Raw genomic sequence first — 27,708 nt, forward strand, 5'->3', positions numbered from 1 at the left:
TTCGACTCTAAATTTTCTACGACGACGTTGACGGCACTAAGTGGGACGTCCAATTTTAGATATTTAAGTAAAGATCAATATTAAATAACTTAATATTATATTTTATAGCGTAAACTAACCAGATACCATTGAACTATATGTTAGGAAATATAACGAGAACAAGTAATTTCCCTATAGCCAGATTAGTGAGAATACGAAATAAAAGCGGAAAAATAATACCCGAAAAATTGATAACGGAGTTCAGCCAATTGTGCTTACGTCTCCGGACTGCTGCAGATCTTTTACTGAAGAGAAAAAATTACAAGTATTTACAAAACACACTTGAGAGAGAACTGGAAGATTTTGGGATGATTTTGAAGCTAAATGAGCTAGGGTATTTATAGTTGAAACTTAGGGACTAATCTTTGAAAATACCCTAAAGTACAATGACTAAATGTGTGATTTACCCTTGCCCAAATTCAACAAAACACAACAGCCCCTATTTTTGAATTCAACCGGCTGCCATCTAGAATGGCAGCCATCTAGAATTTCAACAATCTCCCACTTGAAGACTGATTTTAATCTGTCTTCACACCTTGATCGATGCAGCAGTATTTCTGGTCTTTTATTCTAGCATGCCAACTGAAGCTGAACACAACTTCAGTTTGTCCGTTGTCACCGTCTTTGTCAACATGTCTGCCGGATTTTTGAGCTCCACTGATCTTTTCAAGTTTCAAAATCCCATCTTCCAGAAGAGACCGGATAAAATGATATCGCAATTGTATATGCTTTGTCCTGGAATGAAAAGACGGATTCTTCGCTAGATGGATAGCACTTTGACTGTCGCAATACAAGACATTGTTTTCTTGTTTCTTGCCTAACTCTTCCAAGAAACTTTGGAGCCAAACCATCTCCTTGCTGGCTTCCGTAACAGCGACATATTCTGCTTCGGTTGTGGAGAGAGCAACTATCTTCTGTAGTTGAGAAACCCAACTCACTGCAGTTCCTCCTAGAGTATAAACATACCCTGTAGTGCTTCTTCTGATGTCGACATTTCCGGCTAAGTCAGCATCTACATAGCCTGTCAGTATCGTATCTCCACCTTTGAAACAAAGTGCTTTGTTTGTAGTACCCCGTAGATATCTGAGGATCCATTTGACTGCTTCCCAGTGTACCTTGCCCGGATTATTCATGTACCTGCTAACAGCTCCCACTGCTTGAGCAATATCTGGTCTGGTACAAACCATGGCATACATCAGACTTCCAATTGCTGAGGCATACGGCACCTTCACCATGTGTGCACGTTCTTCCTCCGTCTTTGGTGACTGTTCTTTGGAGAGTTTAAAATGAACACCTAAAGGTGTACTTACTGGTTTAGAATCTTGCATGTTGAATCTGGAGAGTACTTTGTTGATGTACTCAGCCTGTGATAAAATCAAAGTCCCCGACTTTGTGTCTCTCTTGATCCTCATCCCAAGAATCTGCTTTGCAGCGCCCAGATCTTTCATTGCAAATTGTTTCGACAATTTTTGCTTCAAGTTTATGATCTCTTGCATGTTTGAGCCTGCAACGAGCATGTCATCAACGTACAACAATAAAATAATGAAGCTATTGTCGAACCTCTTGATGTAGCAACAATGATCTGCTTGACATCTGGTAAAACCACTGCTACCCATGAAACTATCGAACTTCTTGTACCACTGTCTAGGAGCTTGTTTTAAACCATACAAGCTCTTCTTCAACCTGCATACCAGGTTTTTCTTGCCTGCCTCTATGAAGCCTTCTGGCTGCCTCATATAGATTTCTTCCTCCAAATCACCATGAAGAAAAGCTGTCTTTACATCTAACTGCTCAAGATGTAAATTCTCTGCAGCTTCAATTTTCAACACCAGTCTGATTGTAGACAGTTTTACGACTGGAGAGAAAATTTCATTGTAGTCAATACCTTCTTTTTGCTGAAAACCTTTGACTACCAATCTTGCTTTGTAGCGTTTGCTCCCACCGTGCTCTTCTTTGATCCTGTAAATCCACTTGTTATGGAGCGCTTTCTTGCCTTGTGGTAATTCAGCTAATTCCCATGTCTGATTTGACATAAGCGAGTCCATCTCATCTTTCATGGAAGACTCCCACTTGACTGAATCCTCCACTTGCATTGATTCATCATAGCACTCTGGTTCACCATTGTCAGTTAGCAACAAGTAGTGCAAAGAAGGAGAATACCGTTGGGTTGGTTTAGGAATTCTGGAGGAGCGTCTCAGTTCTGGTGTGCTTGGTTCTTCTTGAACTGCTTCAGGATTGATTTGAACATCATTTCCAGGAATCTCCTCAAACTCAGCAAATTCCTTTGTTTCAGCTTTGGTATTTGAACTACTTGATTCTACAATTGACCTGTCTTTGTACATCACATTCTCATTGAAAATGACATCTCTGCTTCTGATGATCTTCCGATTTTCATAGTCCCAAAACCGGTAACCGAACTCATCACCGCCATAACCAACAAAGGCACATTTGTTGGACTTAGCATCAAGCTTACTTCTTTCAGCAGAGTCTATGTGTACATAAGAAATACAACCAAACACTCTTAAGTGTGAAAGGTTTATTTCTTTCTTGCTCCAAACTTCCTCTGGTATTCTGCCATCCAAAGGAACTGAGGGCCCACGGTTGATCAAGTAAGCTGCAGTGTTGATTGCTTCAGCCCATAGAAATTTGGGCAAGCCGGCATGTATCCTCATACTTCTGGCACGTTCATTCAGAGTTCTGTTCATGCGCTCTGCTACACCATTATGTTGCGGTGTCTTGGGAACTGTTGTCTCCATCTTGATCCCATTGTTTGTGCAGAAATCTCTGAATCTACTGTCTCTGTACTCTCCTCCATTGTCAGACCTCAACCGCTTGACTTTCAAACCAGTCTCATTTTCCACCATGGCCTTCCATTTTCTGAAGATATCGAAGACTTCTGATTTCTTCTTCAGAAAATAAACCCACACCTTCCTTGTTGAATCATCGATGAAGGTGACATAATATAGTGAGCCTGCAAGAGATGGAACTGGGGATGGTCCCCATACATCAGTATGAACTAATTCTAACCTTTCTTCCTTGGGTGTCTTGCCAATCTTTGCAAAACTGACTTTCTTTTGTTTGCCAAAGATGCAATCCTCGCATAGTCCGACATCTACATTCTTTAGATCCGACAATTTCCCTTTTGACAGAAGTATCTTCATTCCTTTCTCGCTCATATGGCCAAGCCTTTGGTGCCATAGGTTTGATTTTCCATCAGCATCTGCTACTGCAATGATATTCTCTAAATTTGAGGTTACATAGAGAGTACCAGTCTTCTTACCACGAGCAATGACGAGTGCTCCTTTGGTAATCTTCCATTCACAGCCTGAAAAGGTTGTACTGTATCCTTCTCCATCAAGCTGTCCTACAGAAATCAAATTTCTTTTGAGACCAGGAATATGTCTCACTCCTGTCAGCTTCCAGGTGGTCTGGTTTGGCAGCTTTAGTCGGATGTCTCCTTTTCCGACGATCTTCAAGGTTTCATCATCAGCAAGATGAACCTTCCCAAAATCACTACTGACATAGTTCTCCATGATTTCTTGGCATGACGTGGAGTGGAAAGATGCCCATGAATCCAAGATCCATGATTCAATCGGACTGTTGACGCTTAGAATCATGGCATCACCTGTCTCCTCTGTCATGTTGGCAGATCCTTGTGTTCTGGTATCTTTCTTCAGTGCTCGACAGTCTCTTTTAAAGTGACCCTTCTTGCCGCAATTATAACAGGTGAAATCTTTATTTCCTGTTCTTGATTTTCTCCTTCTGGATTTCGATCTGCCACGATTTGAATTCCTTTCTGAAGTTCTCCCTCTAGACTCCGTGTGCAAGGCTGAGGAGGTTGATGCTTCACCCGATTCTCTCTGTCGAATTTCTTCGCTCAGTACCAGATCCCGAACATCATCGAATTTTAATTTGTTGTTTCCCGACGAACTGCTGACTGCTGTAACAGTAGCATTCCAACTGTCTGGTAAAGATGATAAGAGAATTAAAGCTCGAACTTCATCATCGAATTCAATTTCCACTGAACTCAACTGGGTTGTGATTGTATTGAGTTCATTTAGGTGTTGTGCCATCGATGCCCCTTCCGTCATCCGCAAATTAAATAATCGCCTCATCAAATGAACTTTGTTTGAGGCCGATGGCTTCTCATACATACTGGAGAGAGCCGCCATAAGACCTGCCGTGGTCTTTTCCTTTGCTATGTTGAAAGCAACATTGCGGGATAACGTCAGTCGGATAACTCCGAGGGCTTGTCTGTCGAGAAGAGCCCAATCTTCATCCTTCATGCCCTCTGGTTGCTTTCCTGAGAGGGGTTGATATAGATTTTTCTGGTACAGAAAATCTTCGATCTGCATCTTCCAAAAGCCAAAGTCCGCACCATCGAACTTTTCAATTTTCACATTCTCTTCGTCTGCAGCCATCGCTCCCACTCGAATCTGGCTTCTTTGAATCGTTTTTGACAATTTCTGCGAACCGCCGTGTATTTGAACACCTCCGTCGACAAATTCGTATCGCCGACAAAATTTCACTATTCACGAAATTCACTATTCACGTGAATAGTAACCCGCAGAAAAAATTGGCAAAATTCAAAACCAAAAGCTCATGATACCAGTTGTTAGGAAATATAACGAGAACAAGTAATTTCCCTATAGCCAGATTAGTGAGAATACGAAATAAAAGCGGAAAAATAATACCCGAAAAAATTGATAACGGAGTTCAGCCAATTGTGCTTACGTCTCCGGACTGCTGCAGATCTTTTACTGAAGAGAAAAATTACAAGTGTTTACAAAACACACTTGAGAGAGAACTGGAAGATTTTGGGATGATTTTGAAGCTAAATGAGCTAGGGTATTTATAGTTGAAACTTAGGGACTAATCTTTGAAAATACCCTAAAGTACAATGACTAAATGTGTGATTTACCCTTGCCCAAATTCAACAAAACACAACAGCCCCTATTTTTGAATTCAACCGGCTGCCATCTAGAATGGCAGCCATCTAGAATTTCAACACTATAGACATTGTATCATCTATACCATAGAACTTTTAGTTTTACCAATTATAGAATTGAATTTTAATTTTCGTTTTAATTATATCACTAGGTTGTTAAATAGTTAACAACAAATCAAAACAAACTTTCGAGATAATGTTCAGGAAAAAATTAATTCACGAGATAAAGCACTCCCAAGATTAATTGCTCAAATAAGGTGAAATCCACAGTGTTGGCCGTAGGTCGCCATGTCTTCCCGGCGAGCTACAAGAGATTGCATGTGCCATGCACGTCCCAACACGCTGGGCATCCGAGGGCCATCCGACCGAGGCCATCCGAACGAGCTATGCGAGGGCATCCGAGGGCAATTGAGCGAGCTATGTGAGGGAATCCGAGGGAAGCCGAGCGAGGGTAGGTCGCCCGGAGTGCATGGCGACCTACAAGGTCGCCCGGAGGGCATGGCGACCTATTTGTTAGGACGTGCATGTGCCATGCAACACGTTCATTCTCTCTGTTTGAGCAAGGGTAGGTCGCCCGGAGTGCATGGCGACCTACAAGGTCGCTCGGAATGCATGGCGACCTACGGCCAACACTGTGGATTTCACCCTATTTGAGCAATTAATCTTGGGAGTGCATTAGCTCGTGAATTAATTTCTTTCAGAACATTATCTCGAAAGTTTTGCCCATTTTGGTAAGGTGTTTGCATCAACATTCATCAGCCACATCGGCAGCTGTCAGCCATGTCATCGTGTTATTAATGATTTAATGATTTAGTGGTATAATTAAAATGAGAATCAAATTTCAGTACTATAATTAGTAAAATTGAAAGTTATGTGGCATAAACGATACAAAGTCTAAAGCTTGATATATTTAATATAGTTTACCCTATTTTATAATTATGTGGCCCATTTCTTTGAAACACATTGGGCCTTAATATTCATCTTTCTATGTTTCGGTGGTTCTTTATGGAACTATTTTTATTTCTAGGGTAAACTACGTATTTAGTATCTAAACTATTAATTTTGATATTTTTTAGTCTTAAACTTTCAATCTTTTCAAAATTATACCTAATGTTTAATTTTTGTTTCATTATAGTGTCCTGTCGCTAAAATATTAACGCGTTTAGTATCTAAATTTTTAAAAAAAAATTCAAAACTTAACGTTAAATTTTGAACGATATACTAAAATGAAAAAAATTTGAAAGTTTAAGTATTAAAATGGACCAAAAGTTGATAGTTTAGTTTATATACAAAATTTGTAATTTTCCCTTATTTCTAATTCTAGATAGACTGAGAGATGGATGGACGAGCGGTTTATTTGGTTATTATTCTAGAAATTTTTAAATTTTTAGATATATCCGTCTAAAATTTTATATTTTTCTATAATTTTATAATTTCTCTCTGGAATCATGCATCCATCTCTAAATAGAATTAAATAAAAATTCAATTTATATTATATTTTAGGGTAAATTACACTAATTATCACTGAACTTTACTCTCTCTCCTACTTCACTCATTGTACTTTAAATCCGTTCAATTTTCTCACTAAATTTAATGCAATTAGCATTTTTGGTCATTCAACCGTTAAATATTTAACAACGTTAAAACGATGCCGTTATAGAAAGATAAAATTTTTACCGAAATGACGTCGTTTTGCATCTATATAATAGCTCATTTGTAACGTCGTTTAGTGAGCAAATGGCCGAGTGACCAAAAATGCAACTTGAGTTAAATTCAATGAAGAAATTGAACGGATTTAAAGTAGAGTGAGTGAAGTAGAAGAGAGAATAAAATTTAGTGATGATTGGTGTAATTTACCCTATATATTAAATGTGTAAACTCTAGAGTTGGTCACCTAATTATATATATTTTTTATTTTGGCCATTTAAAATAAAATTACAAAAGAAATCACCAATATAGACTTATTTTCATTTTAGTCATTAAATTTAAGTTGACTAACTTTTACTAATGTTGCGTGTTATCATATAGCGGTGATATGCAGAGGCAATGGCGACATTCTCAACCCGATTTGCTCCATAGATCAGATTAATCGGTCAATAAATCGGATACCAGTGATTAAAATATATATATATATATAGTGGTGATATGCATAATCAATGAGTTGATTGCAAAAAAGATGGGGGTGGAATATGAGATTCGAACCTATTTTCTAAAAATAAAAATCCAACTTACTAACCATATCTTAAAAAAATAATATTGTATACAAAATTTGGAGACACTTTGCTTAAAAAATAATGTTGTATACGTAATTAATATAGTTAATTTGAATTCTGATTTAACTTTTTATTACAATTTTAACTAAAAAATCATATTGTAAACCACTTAATGATTATAATAAAATGAAAAGGAATTTATATACAATTCTATTAGTTTCATATTTGATTTTTTTTTAAGTAATTAACTAAAAAATTATAGTAGTCCTCTCTATTGGTTTTATTTATTTTTACTTATTTTACTTTTATGTAGATCTAAATAAATATCATCTTTTGATTTCTTTATTTATTATATTATTGAAGCATTGATTTTCTCTTTTATAGCATGGATGTTCGTTTATTTCTATGGCACAATTTTATCTACCATTATAATAGTTTAGCGTTTTGTGTTGTATTAATCACGATGCATCTCCTGATCAGAAAATGTCAACGGTATTATATAATTAGATCCTCATTCACAATTGTTTGTCGATACATGTATTCAATGGAATATTTTGATTTTATTTTTCTTCATATCCTTTGGGTTTTTATGTTCAGATTGTGTGGTCTTTGTTTTAGCTTACATTTTTGTTTAATGAATTTGTAGTTTTATTTCAAAAAAAAAGTGATAGTCTTGTAATTGAATTTTTATTTTAGTTAATATTTTTTATTTAACCATTAATATCTAATCTATAAATGAATTGTTTAACCATGAAGTTTGGGATAGATTGGTGTTGTTTCTCTACATCTATGACACTAAAATATCGAACCATGAACGAAGAAAGGTATGCTAGAAAAGAAAAAACATATTGGCCAATGATTGTGAGGCCTCAATTCTTGACTGGAGGAGACACCAAATGCCTCCGCCCTTTCATCCCGTGATAAAAAAAGAGGGACGGTAGAGTTTTTTGTTTTTTCACGTTGTCAAAGAGTCGAACAATAAAAATATTCAGATCAAATACTACATAAGTTTACTATAAAGATGACCATTTTAATTCAATTTGCTTCGAGTTTAAAGCAAATAATATAGTCAAATTGGGTCAGCCGACTTTAATAGTAAAATTCCCAAAGTATAGCATAATATTTTGGTGGTCTATGATTTAGACACAAATATGAGTCTTTTGAACATGTAATGGAGAAAGAATTTATACCGTTTCCTTAATATGTTTGGCTAGGATTTATTGGATTTTCTTTTTGTTTTGTTTCAGGAATTTTATCCAAGGTACAGCTAAAGGGAGGGAGGTTGGCTTGGCCCTTAAAAATAGATTAATTTTCGGGAATGATCGTTATTTCTAGAGATTTCATGTTCAAGCACCAGTGATTACAGAGTTTTGAGGGTTTATTGTACTACTACCACTTGTAAACACCCCAAATTAATAGGAAAAAAAGAATAAACTGATGATCATAGTTTTCATATATTTTGTCACACCTCGTTATTGGGTTCTATCTCAAAGTCATCCATAAAATTCAATAACGAATAATTGATATAATCTAAAGTATCAATACATCGGATCATTGAGTAAATATATCATGCTAATAATGTTTAATACACAATTTTAATCTAACCTAACCCTTAATAACCACATGATTATAAATACTCAAATCATATAATAAAACACCTCATATGGAGAAAGAGAGAGATCATATTTTACCCTATACTTCTACAAGATAACTGATTAGTGGCTCTTCATCCAAAATCGAAGAGATAAATTATAAATCACCTTCTAAACTGCTATAAATCACCACCTCACATATTGTATATAAAAAATATTTCAATTATCAGGTGACCTTACACTATATTGCACCTACCATGATGATAATGTATAATCAATAATGTTATCCATATTCCATGGAAACATCTAGGTAAGCATGAACAAAGCATTTAATATGCTAAAAATGAGTGGTCACACACTATGGATGTGACTATGCATACCACCGTTGAGATGATAACACAGAGCCTTCCCTCGCACCAAGGAAAGCCTTTAGTGAATGATATATATGGGAAAATATGTATGTATGCAAGAATTTTAATGTACAAAAATTTATAATAATATAATTAAATTATTAATAAAGAATATATATATATATATATATATATAAATTATATAATTTTTTCTTTCAAAATACAACTGCTCATCTCATATCCATGGGAATGGAACCAATAAGAGCACCCCAACGCTAAACTAAGGCAACCAATGAAACAAGAGATTCTTTTCTTTACATCATCCCACCATATCCCAATCCAAAAGGGGAAAAGCACAAACTTCAACAATACTCATTCCCCAAAACAGCATGCTTTAGGGTTTGGGTCCCATTCCCCACACCTAAACATTACCCTTTCTTCCTTCTTTTATCATAAAATATACCAAAATGATAAAAAGTAATACTATAAGATATATCAAAATTACGAGCAAACATTATTCTATAATCAATTTAAATTACACGAGTGGTTTGAGAATGATAGCTATACGTAAAGTTTTTGGGTTCGAACACTATAGACTATAAAATATATGAATATTTATTATTAAATGATTGAGAGTATTCAGAACATATACTATCACTTATAAATATCTTAAATTAATTGATATATATATATATATATACACACGCGGTGTGGAATAGGGAATTGAAGTGAAGATATTTTAGGTGCACCCAAATGTGGTAGGGGTGTATATGGGGTCTTGACACGTAATCAAGGGATATGGGGATAATGTGGAAATGTGTAGCAATCAAGTAAGTAGAAGAACCCACCACCCAATTTGGTCACCCTCTCCTCTTTTCCATCAGTGTGCAAGTGACAGCTGATTCAAGCCAATGCCCTACAGGATAAGATATGTGTGTTGAGGGATGCTTTCCCTCTTTGCCTTCTATTAACTCTTCTATGTTTCTTGGCAACTTGCATTGTGGGGCTATTCGATCTTGAATGAACCGAGTTTGAATGAACGTGAATTTATTCGTGTTTTGATGTTGATTTTAAAATTTATTCGTCTTCAACTCATGTTTTTTTTATTTCAAATTATATGTTTCAATGTGTTAAATCTAAATGAATATTTGCACGATTAAAATATTTACATGTTCACTAACAAATTAAAGAACATATCCATCAACAATAAATAAACAAATAAAAGAATCGACATGTTTACTATTTTTATATAAAATATTTAAACACAAATATTAACAATCATATTATATACACCCTGCATTTATGACTGCTTAAACTCGAATCTTATAAGAATAAGAACATTTTTTTATTACCGAAGATAAGTTCGTATATTTAACTTAATAAATGAATATAAATTTATTGAATTATTTATGCTTTGTTGATTTACATCCTTATTTATCATTTAACATCACCCCAACTTTATTGTTTCTTTAGGAAGAAGGATGAACCAATGCCCTAACTTGATGCTCTATCTGGTTAATTTTATGTGGTACAAAACTATACAAGTTGAAACAAAGGAATACCTTTCCATAATAACTTATGTAAATTAGATCTTAGCCCCATTTTTTTCTTGCAATTACTTTTTAGGTCCCTCTTAATTTTAAAATTAGGTAAATTAAGCAATGGCCTATCATTTTTCAATTTAAATATTTTTTAAGTCCTTTTAATCTTAAAATTAAATAAATTAGAATTTAACCATAAATTACTCCTGAAGTTTCATACTAATTCGGTCCCTATTCCTAATACATGAAATTGAATGCATTTTGCATGGTGGGTCTCACATATCATTCATGACAAGTCAACAATAAATATGCATGATCTTAACAACTTACCAGAAATTACCTAAAGCTTTTAGAGCCCACACCATGCTGGTTTCTGACTTCGTAAAAATGATTGACCTTACATGATTTGAATTGCAGATAAAAAAATCCTATTGCACGTGGCATATCCTATACAAAGCTGCCACAAGATCATTGAAAATGAATTTCTGTTTCACTTAATTAACCTAAACAATAATTTTAATTTAGTAATAATATATAGAAAAGGTAAACGATGTGAATAGTCTCCTATGTTTAGTGTGTGATCGACTTTTCTCACTAATTTAAAAATTAAGGGCAAGTGATCCCTAACATTATTGATTCGTTTGATTTTAGTTCCCCGGCCACTAATTTTTGTTAACCCCTTTTGTTTAAGTCCCTAACATGACTGAGGGACTAAAACTGAATGAGAGTAAATGACTGAGGAATTAAAATTGAACAGATCGATAATGTTAGAAACTAAAGTCAAACGGAACAATAATGTTAGGGATCATTCTCCCTTAATATTTAAATTGATGACTAAAGTCGGTCAGACCGAAACCATAAGAGACTATCTACATAGTTTACCCTAAATAAAATTATGCACTAATATGATCAAATTAGGGTTCGAGAGTCATTAAGAATGGGAGTTGTACTATTAGGGTTGTTAAGGAGATGACAAGTTAAAAAAAGGAGTAGGTGTCCCCAAAAGGAAAAATATTTTACTATCCTTTATATGAAAAGAGTTTAGGATTGGTAGTACCTCCCCTAGAAGCATCCAGTTATACCTGCCCTACCTTACCATTTCTTTCTATAAATAGAAGGCTATGGGAGTCCTCCTATAGACCATCACCCCCTACAGGTTTTTTTCTAACTCCTATATTATCTTCCTTTCCCTTTCTCACTTGCCTTTTAAGGCAACATTGCACTTGTTGTAATGATTGTTTAATTAAAACAACAGGAGGAGGAGGAGGATGGGAAAGAGATAGAGGAGGCACTGGTGCTTGTTGTTGACAGAAGATAGAGAGCACAGATGATGGTGTGCAATGTGCATCCCACTCCTTTGTGCTCTCTATGCTTCTGTCATCATCACCTTCGGGCCCTCTTTCGTTCTTCCCCTTCCCTCCTTTTCTTTAACCCTTGGTTTCTAGTTTTGTGTTTTTGCAGTTCAAGGTGATCTTCATCAGCTCTATGTCCATTAAGCAGGGTCTAAGCCCGGCAGTAGGAAGAAAACGACGGTGGGGGTGCGAGCGTCCTTCCGTTCAAGGGTCTGATGACCCTAATGGCCTGACCTAATTATGTTGAGTTCCGTGTAGGGATAGCTTAGGGCATCTTTCAAATCATTCGGATGCTGTTTTGTTTATCATGGTTAAAGGTGATTCCCTCGCCTTGAGGTACCACTTGCTTTGTGGAAAATTCTAAGCTATCCATAAGGGAAAGACCGATTGATGATATGATAGATCACACGTACAGCACAGATAGCCGACATATTGATATTTCGGCTCCGTACGATTAACCTTTTATCAACCCCATGGGGTCTTTCGAAATTAAGCATGGAAAATGAAGCATTTATTTCGTTATTAATTACTCTCCCTTTATCATGTTCGTATGCTAATCTTCCTTTTGCAGGTTCATTGAGCTTAACTGTGAATTGAGTTTGGTTGCTGTAACATACTTAGTTTATCATGTACGTATGCTAATCTTCCTTTTGTATCGATATTATGTTCTAATTTTTTGATGAACTTTTAACATTTTTTATATGGTTTTGTATGATCTTGAGTGAGCAAATTCTTGTATTTATTAAAATTAATGGCTTCTGGTTGCCTAAAAAATAAATTATCAAAATGTAATATTATGTCTGCAATTTAAAAAAATATTATAATTTTTTTAAATAAATTATTTCCATAACAATCATAATGCATTACATACATAATTGCGATACTATAACTACAATTGCAACATATCCCGTTACTATATTTTAATATTAGGAACCAACCCCAAACTTTTCAGGATTATCTCCATGTCCATTAAGCATGTAAACTTGGATTTGTTCACCTATCGAACCATCCATGAATACAGGTGAATCTGGCTAGTGATTTTTTTTGTTACCGTCTCGATTTCTGGCAAGTGATCATTAATCCGGATCGACATGCATAGCACATTTAATTTTGATAGGTAAATCTCTCAACATAGATTTTTTACATACATAATAATTCAAACTCAAAATCTTACTTAAGTGATATCAAAGTTCTGTCTTGATTAATCCGAACTGATTTACGTCGCACATCTGATTTTGGTGGGTGAATTTCCCAACAAAGATTTTTGTATATACATAATGACTCGAATTCAAAATTTTACTCAATTTATATCAAATTGTTTATCACTTGAAACAACCCTTCGATGATTTTTGGTCTTTTAAGTCGATGGATCTATAATAATGATACAATGGTCAATATGTGTCTAATTATATGACTCAAAATTTAAACTCCCTCGAGTCTCTTGAAGACATCACCACGTCTGTCGGTGGCTAATGATGAGCCTTTGGAACAACACCACGTTCCACAAATGATTACTTGTAATAATATTATATCCAAAAGAGATTAACTAATTAATGTCTTCAATCACTTAGTTTATGATATTTCCCCATTAGGGTGTGTCCAGACAGACCACGAATATTCCCACTAATTCTCATTACAAAGCCAGCTTCATGAATGTCACCTTAGATTTCCCCTCCCCAACTATATAGTTTTTTTGTCTTTTATCTTCTCTACATGGGAAAGGTTTCATGTTTGATATTGTCTCGATTCAAATCAACTCGTTAGATCATATTGAAAAATAATATATATATTTTAAAAATATTCAAAAGATATTAAAATTTTTCCTTCTTCAATCTTCCAATCAAATAAGCATAATTAATTCAATAATTGAGATGGGACAAACATTTTCTTTTTGTAGAATCTCAATTTATAGTTTATGTATTTTGCACATTATTGAGATTGGGGTTATACCAAACATATGGGTGAAATAAGAAGTGTGGGGGCAGCCCATGGCCCCCTAAATGGTAATCTTTCAATTTTAATCCCTTGAAAGTTTTAAGGTTAAAGTGAAATTATATTCTGACCCCTTGTAAATATAGAATTTCAGTTTAGTATTTTTTTTTATTAATTCGAGGAAGTACAAGGAAATAAATAAAGATAACTCTCAACTTTTCAACATTGAACACTCACACTCCTGACAGTGGCATCTATGGTGCTTGAACTTGGGCCTTCAAGAATAACAACAATTCATTTACCATGGAGGTGACTTATATATATATATATATATATATATATATATATATATATATATATGGGTATATGAAGCCCTCGAACTTAAAAAAAGGGTAAACTACTCAATTAATACTTAAACTATCAATTTTAATCAATTTTAGCATTTAAAGTTTAAAATTTTCAAAATCATACCTAATGTTAAGTTTTCATTTCATCTTAATATCCGTCGTTAAAAATTTAACGCGTTTAGTACCTAAGTTATTCGTTTTGGTCTGTTTTAGTACCTAAACTTTTAATTTCTTTTCAAAGCTTAATGATAAATTTTGAACGAGGTACTAAAATGAAACAAAAACTAAACTTTAGGTATAGTTTTAAAAAATTAAAAATTTAGGTACTAAAACAAATCAAATTTGATAATTTAAATACTAAACACGTAATTTACCCTAAAAAATTAAGGTATTTATTTTTTTACGACTAATGAAACTCTCAAATCAAGAAATTAAATCAATTAAGCCCTCAGACCAAGAAATTAAATCAATTAGGTTCTTTGACCAATTTTACTCGTTAGGTCTTAATAATTTTTTTATAAAATATTACTGTTATATATTACAATGCAGTTCTATCAAATGGAATTTATAAATTTTATAAAAAAAATAAATAATAAAAAAAATTCTAAAAAATAAATAAAATTTTGAAAATATCACTTGACAAGATCGTGATATGATATGGGACACCAACTGATCAAAAAATGTTAAATCAACTTTGATCAAAAGGGTGAATTGATTAACTTTCGAAGTATAAAGGATATGGGTGCAAAAAATCAAGGGTTAAACTGATTTTCTTAAAAAAAAGTTTGAGAATTTCATACACCCTTAGGTCATATATCAAAGAACTAAACAAAGATAAATTTACATTTCAACCCTTAAAAAATTAAGGTAAATTATGCATTTAGTACCTAAACTATCAGTTTTGATCAGTTTTAATACCTAAACTTTCAATTTTTTTCAAAACTTAATGTTAAATTTCGAATAGAGGTACTAAAATGAAACAAAAAATGAACTTTAGGTATGACTTTGAAAAATTGAAAGTTTAAGTATTAAAACAGATTAAAATTAATAGTTTAAGTACTAAACGTGTAATTTACCCAAAAAATTATAATTTGGTTTTGACCATTGGATTTGACCCTGAGTGATGAGGTCATGAACTGATTGTGAAACAAGTTTAAGTATTAAAATAGATTAAAAGTAATAGTTTAAGTATTAAACGTGTAATTTATCTAAAAATTTATACTTTGGTTCTGACATTGACCCCGGGCGATGAGGTCATGAAAAATGAACTGCGAAACAAGTTCAAGTTGGCCTCTTCTTCATACCTGTCCAACATGCTAAATCTCCCCTCTGTCTCCCCAACAAAATCCAAATCATTTACAAGTCAATATAGAAAGAAAAAAAAGTAAGCCAAATGATTGAAGGGCTACATGCAACTGACAAGGCCTTCACTGCCATGAATATTCCATAAAAATTACATCTTGCATGTGCCTTTAGAGGCGGCTTGCTGCTCGAAAAAGGTCCTTCCTATGCTTGTTTATATAGTTAGAGCACCTTTTGTTTGTGATAATACCTCAACTCAGCAAAGCAGTTTACCCAGTTTACAGGAACATCATTGCTTTGCTTTTGTTGAGTCCCTTTGCTTACTTCTTGGAAAAGTGAGTCCTTTTTTCATTTCAAAGCCATGTGTTTGATTATGGAATATGTTTTGAATTTGTAGTGTTTAATGTTCTTCAGAAAGGAAAGGCCACCCCTTACTTTTCCTTTGCTGGTTCAGTTCTTCCTTCTGGCATTACTGGGTTAAGAGTCTAAGAGATGAATCAATTAGCTTGAAACAGTTTTTTATGAGTTTATTTTATGTTCTGTATGCTACTCATAATCACTGCAAACCAGGGATTTTACCTTCTGGGGTTGTATTATGCATCCCCAGCCTTCGCTTCGTCGATGCAAAACTCCCTGCGATTACTTTTGTTGCAACTGCTGCTCTAAGGTAAACCAGTTTCATAAAACAATGGCAATGCTTACAAATAGGATGGATTTGTTTATTTTCTTATTCGTGTGCAGACTCGAACAAATCGATATTGCGAAAAGACATGGATTGGCAAAGGTGTTGGGAACCATTGTAAGTATAGGGGGTGCCACTATAATTACTCTCTACAAAGGCCCCCTTCTATTGCACCCATCAAACATGCAGAATTGGACTTGGGGATGCATTTACCTCCTTGGCCACTGCTTATCATGGGCTGGTTGGTTGGTTTTCCAGGTTAGTCCGCTAGTTATCCGAACCATTGACATATACATACATACATACGTACCTATATAGATAGTATAACATATAATAATTTGAGATTTTGCAGGCTCCTGTATTGAAGAAGTATCCAGCAAAACTCACACTCACTTCATTTACATGCTTCTTCGGGCTCATCCAGTTCTTGGTCATGGCAGCATTTGTGGAAACAGATTTCAATAACTGGAAAATCCAATCGATGGAAGAGCTTTTCACCATTCTTTATGCTGTAAGAAACTTTTGTTCCAGTGTTGCATATCGAAACAATATTATGATCTATTCTGTTTCGCACGTGTAAACTTTTTGCTTCTTTCTCAGGGAGTTGTGGCATCTGGTATTGTGTTTTCGCTACAAACATGGTGTATTCACAAAGGCGGCCCTGTTTTCGTAGCCGTCTTCCAGCCTTTACAGACACTTTTAGTCGCAATCATGGCATTTGTAATTCTCGGCGACAAATTATACTCCGGACGGTATGAAAAAGGGAACTAGCCAGTTATCTATGCGTTGATCGTGGCATATTTTGCACTTACCATCTTCTTTTTTTGGTTCTTGTAGTGTAATTGGTGCAGTTCTGATTATGGTAGGCCTTTTTTGGCACTATGGGGTAAAACCAAGGAGAAAATGTAGCTGAGGGTGAAGACACATTGAAGAAGCCTCTTCTTAAAGATCCTGAAACTGGAGTTATAGAGGATGAAACAAATAATGCATGATATATTTGTAGACTGATATACAGATCATTGCGGTTCCGATACAGGCGAAAGACCGAAAGGTCGACACCTAATCGCTTAGAGGATATATCTTAACATGTAATTAATCTAAGAGGGTTTTTTAATCTTTCCTAAACTGGATTTACCTTGCAAAGTTGTACTGAGAAAAGGCTATTCAATGGCTTTTATATAATTGCAGTATGATTTTTGGTTGATCAACCAAGCATGTTGCAGTCATTGTATGTAGGATTTGTATAGTGTGAACAGCTGCAAAACCCAACATTATGTGTAGGGTATAATATTTACTCACTTTCTACAATTCTTTAATCGCAAAATGGATTCCGCCCCACCGGCGACGACGATAAATCGGAAAATTATACATAAGATACATGAAGATGATGAATGAATATATAATATTTACTCATGTAAGAGCTCTTAACAAAGTTGGTCTAAATCTATGGATATTGAGGGTCACATTTTGTTGCTGCAAATACACTGACTTGAATGTATTCCAGCCCTGTTTTGCAATGGCTGATGGATTGCTTATAACCTCATGACGTGATGGATATTGTTGGATCTCCGAAGTCGGTTCGAGAAAGCCATTCGAACCCTCCGATGGGAAGAACTTGGATCAAAATTGCATTCTCCGGAAGGAAAACCATGTTGGTTAAGCCAGCTCCATGGACTCCCATCATTACGTCACAAGCATTCATGGTTGCTGCTACTCTAGCTACATTCAAGTCCGCCTCCGCAACGACTACTTTGTAGCCTAAACTCCTCGCCATCCGAATGATGTCGATTGTATTCGTAAATGAACGTGTTCGTTTTCTCGAAAGGAGAAGCCGAGGTTTTCTTTTGTGACCGTTGTTGGTAATTTTTATAGCAGTGCTCTTTTTCAAGGAGTAAGCACTTCTAAGAAACTGCCTGAAGTCTTTCATTGAATGATGTGATTTCGAAGGATCGATCCTCAACTCTTTCGGGTCACGTTTCAGGCCGACAATCGTGCTCATAAAACAATGAACTTGTTCTTCTTTATCTATGTCGATCGGCTCGTATCTCGAAAGCTTTCGTAGTATAGTTTTGAACTTGTTGATCCACCATGGATTTTTTTTGGTAATAATAAACTTTACTTCTCCATCAAACTGTCGAGAAGTTAGATACAGAGGTATAACTATATCGGCGTAGTCATGGAAATTGTTCCCCGCATAGCCCCCGAGGGAGAAAACGATGGCCGGATTTTATCGACCATTTGGTCACATGATTCATTGCCTCTTCATCGTCTTTTCGAGCATATGGACTGATGATCCACGAACTGTTTTCCGTGGATGAAGAAGACATGAAAATTGTAGAGGATTTTCCATATCCTTATGTCTCCATTCATCTCACAAAATTCTGTTCTTCCTTCAACATTGCAAACTGGCTTCTTCGGCACGGCACCTGAACAATCAAAATTCAAAAATCAGGGTATGCTTCTATAGTTCTATAGATTATGTTCTCGTAAAACACTCGAGCGGGCTAGGTCGGGTCGTGACGCGACAGACATCTACTGAACATACGCTTACCCCTGACTTGTTGAGAACTGCTTTCATTGTTGATATCTGGCGCTGACACTGACCTATTGGAGCTAATTGTTTCATTGCTCATTGCAGCATCAGTGTAGTTGAATCCACGAGTCTTGGAGCCGGTCAATCCAACCCTGTCGTCTCTCGATGTAAAATTTGTACTAAAACCATCACTAACAGCTGCGAGTACTGTCGAATTAAAGATAATTGCATCATCACTAACGATTGTTTCACCGGAACTGCCTGTATTATTGGCCATCACCACCATCTCAATCTCAGACCTGCTTGTTTCGTCGAGAACCATCGGTATCGAACTACTCGTAACATTAGCCCTCAGCTTCAGAGACCCGGCTGACCCCGTAATCCTCAGCATTTTCAGACCAACATCCATGGACACCTCTTGTTGTAAAATAAAACGACACGTTAACTAAATGATACTTATAATGTCGTCACAAGAAGACGACGATTTCGATACATGTTCTCACGACACGATCAACAGGTCATGCGAAGGACGAAAAATATCGAATGGGGGTACTTACTAACTGGTAAAGCAAATAAGGTTTGAAGACGGTGCACAAGCTCGATGCAATGAGAAAACAAGCAAGAAATGCTCCATATCCCAGCTTCTTTTGGTCGTACTTACTAAAGCTTCTAGCCAAAATTGTATCATACACCATTTTCAAACTTAAATTGTGCATTCAAATTTGATGTAAATAAAGAATCATTATATATATATATATATATATATATTTTTTTCCGGATGTTGTATATCCTAATAGTTTAAAATTTTGTGTTTCAGAGCAAGTGCATTTGACCTATTGATCAAGTTGCTCATCTTTATTCCATCGTATGCCCTTAATCATGAGTTCTTTTATTGATATTTAGAAGGTGGATTCATTTAAATGCTAATAGCATCAAGAATTACATCGTTTTTTATACATTCTGATTCTTCAAGAAAAGTTAAAATGATTGTTTCTCGAAAAAGCCCAATGAACAAGAGTGTGTGAAACCCGATTTGTGACACGGTTGACGTAATGAACTTCAATATTTGGTGCCATGGCAAGGAGCGAGTGTACCTCGTTGAGCAACAATCCAGTAACCGAAATGTCTTCATGTTGGTTAGCCAGACGATTCACAATAGATATTGCATCTCCTTTAAGTATCGCTCGGTCCCATCCGTTCTGCATCGCCATGCGTATGCCTTCCGTAAAAGTCAGGGCATCTGTCGATTCTGTTCTAAGTGTTCTATCCATCTTTTCACCACCCGACCAACAACCATGCCATGGTGGTTGCGGGCCACTATGCCAACAGCCGCTTCACTGGTGCTATAAAAGATGGCACCATCAACATTAATTTTGATCCAATTGATCTCTGATTTTCTCCACTTCTTGGCCCGAAGGCAGCCCACATTGGCGGGGGTTATAGACGTGTTTCTCATTGCCTCTTTATAACCGGTTCCAAGCACCCAGGCCACATTAACAACCTCATAAGCCTCCTGAAGATCATCTTTGTGTATCCATTTATTTCTGTAAAATAACACCTGGGTTGATCGAAATCGTTAGTAAACTAACAATCAACGCTTCGTATTGATGTGGCAGATTCATGTTTGATGTCACGTCATCAAAAAATATTTGTAAATTACTTTTAAATATATTTTTATAAGTGTATATGTAATTAATTATAATTATAGTTTCCTCTTAAAATAAGTTTTTATTGTAGTAGTATCACATATGAACTTATAATGTCATTATGAAACATTGACAGTTAGTTAACTAACAATTTTCCTCTTACCAAGGGACATTTTGCTCCAAAATGAAATGATGGCTTCGGGAAAAAAAAATAGAAGGCAAAGTGACGATTTGCGCAAACGTTATGAAGTAATTTTGTTATTATATAAAAAATAATATATTATGAAATGTGTGAGGAAATGGAAGAACCTTCTTATATTTTTAATGAAATGAAATGTTCCAAATTTAAAATTATTGATCATCCAAACATAAATAAAAAAAAACATTAAAAGTTACGAGATTAACATTTGAATTTTATTGTACCAATATTACAATTACATCACATCTTTAATCGAAATTGAACCGAGACTTAATGTTAATCAAAACTCGAATGATGTCTAGTGCCATTACATTACATATTTGATTAACAAACAAGAGTCGATAATTTGCTTTAAGCCTACTATTAACTAAAAGGGTAAACTACACAAATGGTCATCGACTATAAAATATTATTTTATTAAATTTTTTGACTATTAAAATTTATAAAATAGTCCTCTGACTATAAAGTTTTACTTTGTTAAGTCCATTGACTATTAAAAGTTACAAAATGGTCACCCTACTATTAATTAAGTTCCAAACTCATCATTTTCCGTTAAAAAAGTTGATGAATGATATATGATAGCCATTTGAGATTTTGGAATCAAATTTTATCATGTTATAGTCAACAGGTTAACGCTTAGCTCAGAATATCGTCAATTTTTAACGGAAAATTACGAGTTTAGAACATAATGAATAATTGGGTGATATTTTTGTAACTTTTAATAGTCGAGTAACTCAACAAAGTAACACTCTATAGTCGGAGAATCATTTTATAACTTTTAAAAGTCGATTGACTTAATAAAACAGTACAACTACTCTCACCTTACCTAATACTAATAATCTCCAAAACATTGAGAATTAGCCTCAGCCTTTGGAATCCTCTTAAACAAGTGAACATCGCCATTGTTGAGCGGCGTAACATTCCCAGCAAAATCAAGCATCTTCTCCACATATACATCTCTCCATTTCCTCAATGGCGTCTCAACCTCCACTAGCTTCCCTTTGATCATCCCCCCTCGTCGAAGACGACCACGACGCTCTCCCGACATCGAAACCGTCTCGTTTACGTCGTCTTCTAGCCGGGTCCTCGTACGTTTCAGCTTCTGGTACTTCCTCCTCCTCGTGAATCTCTTAATGCTCAGCCAAGCCGGGAACTGAAAGAAAGATATTAAGGTGGACAATTGCATTGAGAAAATGACAACAAATAAAGCAAAAAAAAACTGCGAGATTGTGCAAGCAGATGAAAATTTGACCTAATTTTATCAGCAAAAAGATGGGGTTTTCAATTCAAGTTCAGTGATTTCGAAGCTATTAATGAAAGGAGTTGGGAAATTAATGTAGCCAACTGCTTCATAAAACTAAAGTCATTGTTTAGGTATCGAAACACGTTACCAAGTAGAGTACTCAAGTCTAGACCTACTAAATTGAGTTTGTACTCGACACATACCGTATATAGAGTTTAGATTTATTTTTATTTAAATTTTAGTGTAACGGACACAAATGATCCTCGATTATAGGGTCTTTCAATTATAAAATGTTACTTTGTTAAGTCATTCAACTATTAAAAGTTACAAAATAATTACCTGACTACTTATTATGTTTCAAACTCATTATTATTCGTTAAAAAATTAGATGTTGTCTAAACTGAACGTTAATATGATGACTGAGATATGATGATCATTTAAGATTTTGGGATCATATTAAACTCATATCACAGAATTGCCTGTTCAACTCAGTTGGTAGAGCGCAAGGTTCTTAATCTTGAGGTCGTGGGATCGAGTCCCACAATGGACAATTCATAATTGTTGGAGGTCTTCCACGGAAGTTGCTCTCAACCCAGCATTGGGGGCAGCCTACTACCTTACCTCCCCCTTATCACATTACATATAGGAATAAGGTCTGCTAATTATAATTTTATCATATCACAATCAGCATATTAACGTTCAACTCAAAATATTGTCAATTTTTTTACGAAAAAGGATGAGTTTGGAAAATAATAAATAGTCGTGTGACCATTTTATAACTTTTAATAGTTGAGGGGCAAAATAAAACATTTATCTATAGTTGGGGACCATTTTGTAATTTTTAAACTAATGATTGCATGTAATTAGGGATGATAATTGATCCAAAACTGACAGGTTTCAATCCGATTAGATTCAATAGAGCCAAAATATTTAAAAAGGTTCATGTTGAGTTGAGCTAGATTTACACTTAAGGTAAAAATCTTTTACATGTTCTAAGATAATAGTATAGTTTTATTCCAAATACTTGGGGATAATTACTATAACACTCCTTTTTATATAATTATTTTTTCAATTAAGTTTCTATTTTAACAAATGAAAATAATTTATTTATATATATTTGTGTCAAGTCTAATATGACGTGAGATTTTATTTTAAAATTCGGGTCATGTTCCGAGTCGAGTGGGACCTATCACTTAAACAACTTGATACATTGACAAATGATTTTATCACAACCCAAAAACGATATCTTTAGAATGATTTTGAGTATCGATCAATATCAGTGTTTAAATTCATTATAATCACCGTAGGATAAAAGTATAACCCATCCCCAACTAGTATCACTAAATTACATTTTAGAACCAATAAAAGGAAACATGGGCTATAATTGCATTACCCTATCATTAGGATACTTAGATTACAAGTTTGATTTTAATTGCAAAATAATTCTTTGCCTAAGGGGGGCCCTCAAAATTCTTTATAGAATAAAAATGTTGAGGCCTAAGGAATGAACAATCGTACCATTGGCCCAAATGAGTACCTCACTATTCCAATAAACTTGGCAGATAGTGCAAGTGTACTTATCACTTGCATTAATATATAAATACTTTTAATTTAGTTTTTTTATTAATCTAAGGTATTTACAAGATCTTAGTGCTCGAATTATGGATAACAAATAGGTACAATTTCATATATTTTGTACAGTACCTGCTCTAATTGGGGTGGGATAGATATAAATTTAGTAGATAGTGGGCAAGAGTGGATGTAAAAAGTTATACCCGTTGTAGATAGTGAGTACTTAATGGGACCTCACCGATGGATATAAATTTAGTAGATAGTGGGCAAGAGTGGATGTAAAAAGTTATACCCGTTGTAGATAGTGAGTACTTAATGGGACCTCACCCACCCCACATCCGTCTATCTCACATCTGTCCGTCCACTAGCTACCCATCATATATTTTATGACCATTATGAATTTTGGTATAATTTCATATATTATTTTATAAATTTTAAGATTTTATAAGACATGACTTGTAATTTAAACAAATGTTAGGGTATAAGTATTTTTATAATTGTTTCTCCTATCTCAAATTATTGGGTATGAACGAGTACATATGAGTGTGAGATGGATGGTGGATATCCAATTAGGTAATGGGTGTAGGGATGAATTTAAGGGTCTGTTTGATAGACTGTAATTGATTTTCTGAAAAAATAATTTATGTAAAATGGATTACCTGAAAACTGTTTTACATAAAATGAATTATAAGAAAATTGTTTTACGTAAAATGAATTACCTAATATTGTTTTATGTCAAATGAATTATATTTTTCGAGAAATAGTTTTCGGAAACTAATTTACGGTGTTTTGATGACACTGTGTAAATCATTTTCAATTGTTTGATACACTATAATTAATTTTATATAAAATGATTTACATAAAATGAATAAAGTTTGGTTCGATTAATATTTTCAAAAAAAAAATTGTTTGATTAACTATTAAAAAAAGTTTGGTTTATTTGGTTAATGGTAATTCAATTCGATAGGTGATTGAACTAACCATTTGAACATCCTTAATTTTAATTATTAGTATTTTATTCACATAATACTAAATTATTATATTAATATCAAATATAAAATTAACACTCATTATTAATAATTTAATAATATTGTATTATAAAAACAATAGATAAATATTAATAATTTATTTAAAAATACAATATCATATATTATTATAATATATTTGAGTGTATATTAATATAATATTAAAATTATATTATATGTATATTAAATATTTTAATAATTAATATTTTTATTAAAATGATATTAAAATATTAATTTAATATTAAATATATAAAATATTTTTTGAGTGTTCATACTCTGAAGTGAAAAGTTAGGAAAATGTTTTACGAAAAATCAGATGGTAAAACAATTTACAAAAAATACAAAGGAATTAGGAAAATTAATGTAACACCCCAATTTAGGGGCTAAATTTTAGAAATTATAAAGTATTGAATTTAATTGGTATTTTGAAAGAAATGATGGATTAAATTATAAAATTTCAAAGTTGGCATATTATTTTAAGAAGTATAGGAAGTTCAGTGACTAAACTCATGGTTTACCTATTTTTTATGGGATGAATTATAAACCCTTCCCCGATCAGTTTCCGGAATGTTTTCCCATTTCCCTTCCCCGTTGACCCTCCTTTCCACTCCGATTTACTCACCGTCCGATGTCCGTTTGATGAACCGAAACCACCATCGTGTTCGTTGTCGACCGATGAACAAAATCCCTCAAACATTTCCTCGTGAATCGTCGTCGTTCCTCGTTAATTTCAGTTGGAAGTATCGTCGGTTTTAATTCAACTTTCGTTGGTTTTTCGTTGATTCACGTCAATCCGTCCATCCGTTTTCGACACCTCCCGCACCATTGTGTTCTTTGCATCGTTCCGAGTCTATCGGTGTCCTCCGTTTCTCCGTCGCCGGCGGCGCATGGAGGGGTGAAAAAGTTAAAGTTTTCTATGTTTCGGAATCGAGTTCTTCACCGTTCAAAATTGTGAACCGAGCTTGGTAAGTGTCTCAAAATGCCATGAAATAAATTTTAGGAATTTTTCCGGGAATTTTTTGACCCTACACGGCGTCACACGCGCCGCACGCGCCACCACTGTGCGTGGGAAAGTCCTAATTTGCAATTAATTTATGTTAGGGTGATATTTGTGTAAAAATTTGGGTGCTAGTTTTGTAAATATTTTTAGAAGAGTGTCTAATTTGTAATTAATTTCTGTTAGGGTGATATTTGTGTAAAATCGTTGACCGTTGACTTTTTTCGGGTATACCTATCCTGACGTTCTGAGTATGTTTTTCGAAATTCGGATCCGAAAGCCTCAAAATTGTCGGTCAAACCCGTTGACTTTGACTTTGACTGAAAAGTCAAAATTTTTGAAAAGTCATATTTTATGTTTTTTAACGTTCTGAATTTGTTTTTGGGGTCTGTTTCGCCAAACTCGAACCCGGTAAGCCGTTTTTGACTGATTTATCACCCAATTCAATATGTTTTTCGAAATTAAGCTCCGTTTTTATGTAATTCCTGTTGATATGCATCTGAGGAATTATTGGAAGATGATTTCAAGATCGAGGGCGTTCAAATAGAATTTAAATGGTCGGTCAGTACGGTACGAAAATCGAGGTAATACATTACTACCTCTTTATGCTTTATTGAATATGTTAGTATTGGTAAATGCATGAATGGAAATATTTGGTCTCATATGTGTAATTAATGAAGTTTACACTCGTTATGAATGTGGTAGAAAGTAAGTAACTGAATATGACTCAGATGACTATTATAAGAATTGGAGGAAAGTTGGAATTAAATTTCAAGTTCTGGAATTAAGTGATAAAGGAATCAACCTTAGATATGTAGATTATAATTTATCTCATTAAAGGTACTTGGATGATAAATTATGAGAATATTTCGATTAGGTAAAATTATGAAAATACCCCTATGTTGTAAAATGATAAGAATTGTCCCTGGAAGTTGATTAATAACTTTGAAAAGACTTATTGATCTGATAAAACTACAGATGTGTATAAGAAATGCTAGTTTGCTTAGAAAATTTGGATAATCAGTTTTTAACCCCAAGAAGGTTTGTGCAAAATACTAGAAGTCTGTTAAGGGAATCATTTCAAGATCATAATGTTCATGAAAGTAATTAATCATAGGATCTCTAAATTATGTTATTTTTGTTAAGAGTTAATACTGAAATTATCTGGTTAAGAAATTATGAAAATGCCCTTGAGAGGTAAAATAGTTCGAGTTGACCCTGAATGAAAAATTACTTTAAGGATTCATACTTAACTCGATTAAGTACGGATTTGATTGTTAAGATCCTGACTTAGTGTAGAAAAATTTCTGATATTACGTTTGTAAAATCTGAGAAGGCACTTGACCCGAAAATATCCGAGTTATGAGTAAATACCTGAAGAACAATTTATCGATGGTATTCTTTTGTCAGAATTGTTCGAATGTATTGAAATAAATGATAAGTTGAATTTAATAATAAGATCAGATAGAAAGATAAGATTGAAATACATTGGATTTGTAAAATGACCAGAATACCCCTGTAATGGAAATGACCCAAGAATATCACCAAGCTCAGGAATGATAGGATATCCTCGAGCTCTGTAACGATTGGAATAAAATTGAACACCAAAATGACCAAAATACCCTTATGACCTATACTAAGTAAATGTATTGGATTAATTAAGGAATCCAAATAAGCATAGGTTTTTGGACTACCTTTAAAAGTTATGATACACAACTTAAGTGAGTCGATCAACCTTAATGAAGTCAGTACCTGAACGACATAGATATTACTTGAATGCGTGTTCGTCTTCTCAAGTTTAGCTCGATGATAATTTTGGAAGTATACAACTAAACTCTAGATCGCATTCAATACTAATAATTGGATATTTGTTCGATAAATCAACCACGAAGACCGAACTGAACGAACGTACAATATGTATATGAAATTCAAAAACGTCTGTCTTACTCTGGAAAATCCCAAAGTAGCTGGAATGGACTTGAATACTAAATGAACTAAGTAATCTCAAGGACTGAGGATTAAGTAAGTGATTGGGATAAGCCTAAAAACTCAGATGAACTTACATGATGTATCATCCCTATGGATTATGAACCATAAATCAATTACGTTGGCATTTCTTGGTATAGTTGAGACATGGAAATGAAATAAAGACATTAGAATATATGTTCGTCTCCTTAAGATTTGTTCAGTGATGA

General features: G+C 34.3%; 2 pseudogenes; one reads left to right on the plus strand and one right to left on the minus strand.

The window, feature by feature from the left end:
• Positions 1-8,010: 8,010 nt before the first annotated feature.
• On the plus strand, positions 8,011-17,494 carry LOC120186725 (annotated as a pseudogene).
• Positions 17,495-17,708: 214 nt separating this feature from the next.
• On the minus strand, positions 17,709-20,042 carry LOC120186726 (annotated as a pseudogene).
• Between the last annotated feature and the right edge of the window lie 7,666 nt (positions 20,043-27,708).

This window comes from Hibiscus syriacus, unplaced genomic scaffold (genome assembly GCF_006381635.1).
Source record: "Hibiscus syriacus cultivar Baekdansim isolate YM2019G1 unplaced genomic scaffold, ASM638163v2 tig00113719_pilon, whole genome shotgun sequence".
NCBI lineage: Eukaryota > Viridiplantae > Streptophyta > Magnoliopsida > Malvales > Malvaceae > Hibiscus > Hibiscus syriacus.